A 7,059-nucleotide genomic window follows, 5' to 3' on the forward strand; every position below is an offset into this window, starting at 1 on the left:
CAACACTTGGCTACTTTTAGAGGCCAAGTCTCACTCTTGCTCAGGCTGGTCTTGAACGCATGAGCTCAGGCAATCCACCTGTCTCGGCCTCCCAGAGTGTATTTATATTTCATGAATGAAAGAGTAAGTTGATTAATTTCTGAAGCCAGCACAAACTTTCTTTGCAGGTGTACAGTCCTGTTTTCTTATCAAGACTCCCAATGGAAGACAATTGAGATCACAAAGTCCTTGCCCTCGTGCTACCTATGGTCTTAGTGATGCAAACGTCATATACGTAGGGGATAAATAAATATACATTTTTGATTAAGAGTCATGAAGAGAAGTAACAGGGCACTATGAGAGCATATAGCTGAGACATGTAATTTAGAATGGAATTTATTTGAGGGATGGCTTTTCTGAGGAGATGACAGGTGGTCTGAAGTTGCCTGGGAGAGTAAGAGAGTAAGAGCTTAACAAACAGAGAGAATAGCATGTTTAAAGGCCCTACGGCAAGAAAGAGTGGAGTGTTCTAGGCACTGAGAGGAGACCTTTGTAGCTGTGACCGTGACCAAAGGCAAGAACATGTGAGGTTAAGGTAAAAGCAAACAAAAAACAGAAGCTAGTTCCTTGGCATCTCAAAAATCAAGTTTTAGGAGGAGAGTTTATTTCTCAATGCAGAGATAAATCATTAAAGGACTTTAAGCATGGGAGTAATATGATAAAATTCATGCTTCGTAAACACCATTCTGGCTACTTTGTGGCTATTGGAATGGGGGGCTTAACAGTAGAAACAGGGAAAGAAATAAGGAGGATTTTACAGAAGTCCGGGAGAAAGAAGATGGTAGAACAAGGCGAATATATCAGAGATGGTGAGATGGTGGATGAGGAGCAAGGGAGAGGGTGGTTTCATCAATGACTCTTAGATTTGGGGCATGAATAACTTGGTGAATGAGGGTGTCCTTTGGGGATAGAGGATCCGGAGACATAAAAAAATAGATTTGGATGGAGGATTATGAGTTTAGTTGGGTCATGTTAGGTGTAAGATTGTTGTGAGGCCTCCATGTGTGGATGCTTAGTAGGCTTCTTGATACTTGGGTCTGGAAAGAACTGTGCCAGGGAGACTAAGGGAGCATGCTTCGAGAAGGAAGGGAATGGTCAGTAGTGTCACCTGCCACCACACCGTCAAATAAGCAATAACCGAGACATTTATTCAGATCTGAAACAGAGATTTTTGATGACCTTGGAAAGAGTAGTCCTATTAGAGGGGTGGGTGTATAGGCCAGACAAAGTGGGTGAGGAGCAAGTAGACGGTGGGCAAATGAATGAGGGTGGGGGTGAGGGTGGCTTAGACAACCCCTTCAAGAAGTACTGGCTGTGAAGGGGACATGTAGTATAAAACAGGTTTCCACATCAAAATTGTTCACTAGACTGTGCACCCCAGAAGGGCAGGAATTACTTCTTAAACTGCTTTCAGTGCTGTGGGCCAGCATAGTAGCTGGTCTGTGGTAGTTTATCAAACCTCTTTATTGAATCTAGTGAATATACAAAGCCTTAACCATGAGACCCATTCGACTGCTCCACAGCAGATAATGCCGGCATGGTGCTTAGCCCCGACTGGTGTTGTTAAGATTGATCACAGATCACTGCAGACTGCTGACAGCCATGCTGGTGTCAGCTGTCCTTAGCAACTCACCTTTAGGGGTCAAGTGCTGAGGGTTCCACTTGGGAGAGATTAAAAGGATTAGGTGGATATCATAGTTAGCTCCAGGGATTGGTTTTAGGGTTGAACCGTCCTCTCAGGAAAAGACTAGCTGTAGATACCATCACCATTGGGAAAGGAGTAATTAAAGAAAAAATAGCTGTAGACTTTCCATAACTTTACTGAGCACCTGCTGTGTATCAATCACTGTGTCACGTATGTTTGCATGTTTTCTCATCTTATTTTTGCAACGACCATTCTATTTCATAGAGGGGGACACGAAAGCTGAGAAAGGATAAGGTCAGAGGAGTTATGAATAGCTGAGTCAGGACTTGAGCCCAGGTCTTCTAATTCACTAGACACACACTTTAAAAAGAGACATGGAGAACTAGCAGGACAGAAGAGGACCAGGGCGGGCTTTCATGGTCCAAGAATCTTGATGATGCGTCTTTTAAGTAACTTCTAAGAGACGTGGAAGGCAGATGGCAATTAAATAATGGGTGGGAGCTGTGGGGGAAGGGACACTGAAGGGATCAATTCATTAGCGCAATGAGATAGTCTAATGTAATTCAGGAGAGTGGGCCTCTGCACGGCTGTGCCCAGGGGACGCTCAGAAAACTGCTGTTGTGCTCCAACCTTTTTTATTTTTAATAAATTTTATTGTGTCTATGGTACACCACGTAATGTTATGGGGTGCACCAAGACAGTAAAAAGGGTTACTATAGTGAAGCAGATTAATACTCCATCACCTCACATAGTTACCCACTTTTCTTTGTGGTTATTTTTGTGGTAAGAGCAACTAAAATCTACTCAGGTAGCATAAATCCTATGTGCAGTTCTATCTCGGCTAGTTCTCCTGTTGTGTCTAAGGTCTCTAGACACGTGCATCTTACATAACTGCTACTTTGTATCCTCTGACCCACATTTCTCCTATTTCCTCCCCCTTCCATCCCCTGCCCTGGTAACAACTACTGTTTTGTTCTCTTATCTCTGTGTATTTGATTTTGTTTTTTTACATCACAAATATGTGGGTTAATATAATATTTTTCTTTCTGTGTCTGCCTTATTTCATTCAGCATGTCTTCCAGGCTCAGCCATATCGTGGCAAAAGGCAAGATGTCCTTCTTTTTGAGGGCTGAGTAATATTCCATTGTATGTATGCACCACAGTTTCTTTATCCATTTGTCCATAAAAGGCAGTAAGGTTGTTTCTGTATCTTGGCTATTGCAAATAATGCTTTGATGAATAAGGGAATGCAGATATCATTATGAGGTGGTGATTTCACTTTCTTTGCTTGTCTGTGCAGCAGAGGGACTGCTGGGTCATATAATAGTTCTATTTTTAATTTGCTTAGAAACCTTTATACTTTTTTCATAATGGCTGTACTAGCCTACATTCCCATCAGTAGTATACAAGAGTTTCCTTTCTCTACACCCTTGCTGACACTGATTATTTGACTTTTTGGTGATAATATTTGGCTCCCACTTTATGGATTTTCAGGGAAGTAAAGATTCCAGACTATTTTTATTCATCTTTGGTTGTTCCTCAATTGCTTGCTTTATAAAATAAATGTTTGTCATTTGTTTTTTGGTTGTTTTTGTTTTCTTTCTTTCTTTCTTTCTTTCTTTTTTTTTTTTTTGAGACAGATCTTGCTCTGTAACCCCAGCTAGAGTGCAGTGACATCATTGCAGCTTGCTGGAACCTCAAACTCCTGGGCTTGAGTGATCCTTCTGCCTCAGCCTCCCAAGTAGCTGGACACTATATGTTTGCACCACCATGCCCTGCTAATTTTTTCTATTTTTGGTCTTGCTTTTGCTCAGGCTGGTCTTGAACTCCTGACCCCAAGCAATCTTCCCACCTTGGCCTTTCAATGTGTAGAGAAAACGGGCTGTGACTTTTGATATGCCAATGGCAAAGAAATAAATAAAATAAACAAATAAAAAAATCAGAAGACTAAAGAATATTTTTATTTAAGATTTTAAAATATTTTAATTATTTTTCTCATTGTGAATACATATGCGGTCATGGAGAATTTATAAAATATTAAGAGGTTTGCAGAAGAAAACAAAAATCACTTGAAAACTGCATAACTTAAGAGTTAAGTATTGTTCAAATTCTGCTGTATTTCTTTCTATTCTTAATATTTTTGAAAAATCCAGAGTTACTTGAAATTTGCAAAACATACTGAAAGGAATGGTAGGAAGTTCCTTTTTTCCCCCTGCTGGCGTGTTTAATCTTATACTAATGAAATAGAGGAAGAATCTAGTTTTCCTTTACAAATTTATAGAAAAAGAACATTTGTAGGCACCCATGGCACCCCCTTCCAGTGGGCCCTACTGTCTGGTAGCTGGGAAGCTCTCTCAGTGTCTTTTTTTCAGTTTGGCCGGGGCTGGGTTTGAACCTGCCACCCTTGATATATGGGGCCGGTGTCCTACTCACTGAGCCACAGGCGCTGCCTCTCTCTCAGTGTCTTAATCTATATCCTTCTTTATATATATATATATATATATATGCCTCTAGTCCTGGCAGCAATAGAAATACCTATATTATTCAATAAACACAAAAGATAGTCACATGCAACTTGCCTTTGAGGCAACTAAGATTTTACCAAAGAAGCTCAAGTCAAAATATAAAGCTGAGAAGGAACCAAACTGTCTTCTCTATTGTGCGTGGCCCAGGCCCTTGGTTATATCTGAGGAAATGGCAGGAGGTAAAAATGAAGAAAGGTTAGCTAGGAGACACTTAGGGACCACATGGGGAAACTCTTTTAATAAGAGAATCATAACAAATATCTGTGAGCAGATGTGCTTCTCTTTAAGAAACTCAAAGCTCTCCCAGCCGGCTGGTGGCAAGCTGGGTCCAGAAGCCAAGCTGCGGGACTCTCTAGAAGAAGCTAATGTGGGTAAGTGCCCAGTCCAGGGTCTGCAACACGGAAGGACTCATCAGGCATGAGCTCCTTCCTTGCTACAGCGAACGTGTGTTCCTTTGCATAAACAACCTTCCAAATCGTGTGTCATGCTCTCGGACGTGTAGGTAGTATTTTAATGAGGTAATGAAGTTCGATGGCATGGACACAGACATTGGCATTGACCTTCTGTTCACACTGCACAAACTTTCTGCTTCTTCACATTGGTAGGACTCATGAGGATAATTTCAACAAGAGTTACAGGAGAACTTGTTAAAATCACTGATCAGTGAACACAAAAAACTTGTGTTTCTAAATCTTCTGTGAAATTACAACCCGGTTTTATACAGATTTTCCATGTTCTTATGTCTTTAAAAAAACCATAGATTGGGGTTACCAGTTTACGTACATGGGGATCCAAAGTTGCAGTAGTACCTGAGAATCTGAAAATGTTCAAGAGACATACCTGCAGCTACCAGGGCCCAGGCCGCCCTGCGAGGCAGGCAATAAATACAATACGGTGTGCTCATTCCCGCTGGTGCTTACTCTATCTTTCCGTGCTTGCATTTCCCTCCACCCCCACCCCCTGTGTATCCCCACCCCCCTTTCCCATCTGCAGGCTCCCTATTCTTATCAAAAGCTGCTCCTCTTCTCCAGATCATGTAATGCCCGTTACCATGGCACCCGGGTACTTCACATTATTAAGACAATCTCTTTATTAGTAAGCCAGCTCCTCCCAGGAAGCCAGGAGCCTTGGAGCCCATTTGACAAGATGATGAACCTATGTCTTGGAGGCTTAGAGATTTGTCAGGGGGTCAGGACAGACAGGTCTGGGGAGTGTGGACCCCGTGCTGCCCTCCTAGCCTGTCCCTCACTGCCTGGAGAGGGACTGAAACTCTCGCAGCCATATTTCACTCCATCGCCTTTTCCTTTTCATCATGCACTCAGAATAATTATACACGTTACCACACTTCACATTTTACAAAAGGCTTTCAAATACATCCCTTCTTTCAATCCTCCCAATATCTCTGCAAACTAAAAATTTTGTGCTCATTTTGAAGGCTGAAGAAACTGATAATCAGAGGGTTCTGAGTGCTCAAGGTCACACAGACACTCAGGCAAAACTGGCACTCAAAAGCAGACCCTGCTCTGTCTCTGCAACCACTCCCCTTATCAGAGACGGCCAGGCAGATAGACCGACCGACAGGGAGATAGCCAGATGAAGACTTCTATGCGTTTGGCAGAACGGGTGCTTAATAGTCATTGATTTGTTGGACTAAATGTGTCTCCTTTTGAATCAAACATGATATTATAGACTCACCAGTATTGGCTTTGAATTACTTTCCCAGTAGAGGAATAGATCTAACGACTATATTTTTGAGCACTTGCTATGAACTCGGCACCGTTTGAAGTGCTAGGGGAGGACAACAAGTATCCTACATCACTTATATATTTGAAGACAGTGAGGGTGAGTGGGATATATCCATGCACACACAGCGATCACCCAGTGGAGGGGTGATACATTCGTCTGTTCACTGACTATTTCTTGCCTACTCCCTATGTCCCAGGCACTGAGGAGTGAATAAAAGAGATACGGGTCTTGTCTTCTTGGGCTTTCCATCTGTGCGGGCAAGTAGGCATTAAACTACCAGCTGGATTACTATTTATGAACGGCTGCAGAATAAGAGTATAGAAACACAGGTTCCAACTTTGACCAGGACGTGAGGATGGGGGACGTGGCAGGGAAAACCGCTTGCTGAAAAGACGTCTCTTCAGAGAGGTGGGATGACATGCCCTGTCCCCCAAAAGGAAGCTGTGCTCCCTGCCTTGTCACATTGAGGTGAAGGAGTCCCTGGTATGGAGGCTGAGGTGAAAGCCTGGTCACCAGGGATGGGTTTTAGTAGCAGCAGGTTGAATATCAGTTTGTGGGGCTGCTTCACATTGAGAAAATGCAGCACAGGACTTAGCTCCATGTAGGTGAGAAACAAGGGTAACAGGGGCTGGAGGTGGGGATGGGATGGGAGTTTTAAGAGCACAGAGGGACAGAGAGCTGGAGAAGGAGACATGTGGAGACACACACTCGGAGAAGAGAGAGGGGAAGACAAGATAGAAGGCGACAGAGACCACCTAGTTAGGGAGGGTCAGGCAGAGGTGGCATTCAGGAAGCCCAGAGAAGAATGCCCTGGGATTCAGCCGGGGTGGGGGGGGGGCGGTGCTCCTGGAGGAGAAGGAAGCTTGAGCAAAAGAAGGGAACAAGGAAGGGGCAAAGTCTGTGTTGGGAAAGAATATTCTGTGCCCGTTTAAGGAGGCTGAAATTTTTCTGGAATGCAATTAAATTAAATATATAATAAATAAAGAAGTAACTGGGCGGTGCCTGTGGCTCAAAGGAGTAGGGTGCTGGCCCTATATACCAGAGGTGGAGGGTTCCAACCTGGCCCTGGCCAAAAACTGCAAAAAAAAAAAAAAGAAGAAGAAG

Source organism: Otolemur garnettii, unplaced genomic scaffold (assembly GCF_000181295.1).
Source record: "Otolemur garnettii isolate 467f Iridium unplaced genomic scaffold, OtoGar3 scaffold00016, whole genome shotgun sequence".
Lineage (NCBI taxonomy): Eukaryota > Metazoa > Chordata > Mammalia > Primates > Galagidae > Otolemur > Otolemur garnettii.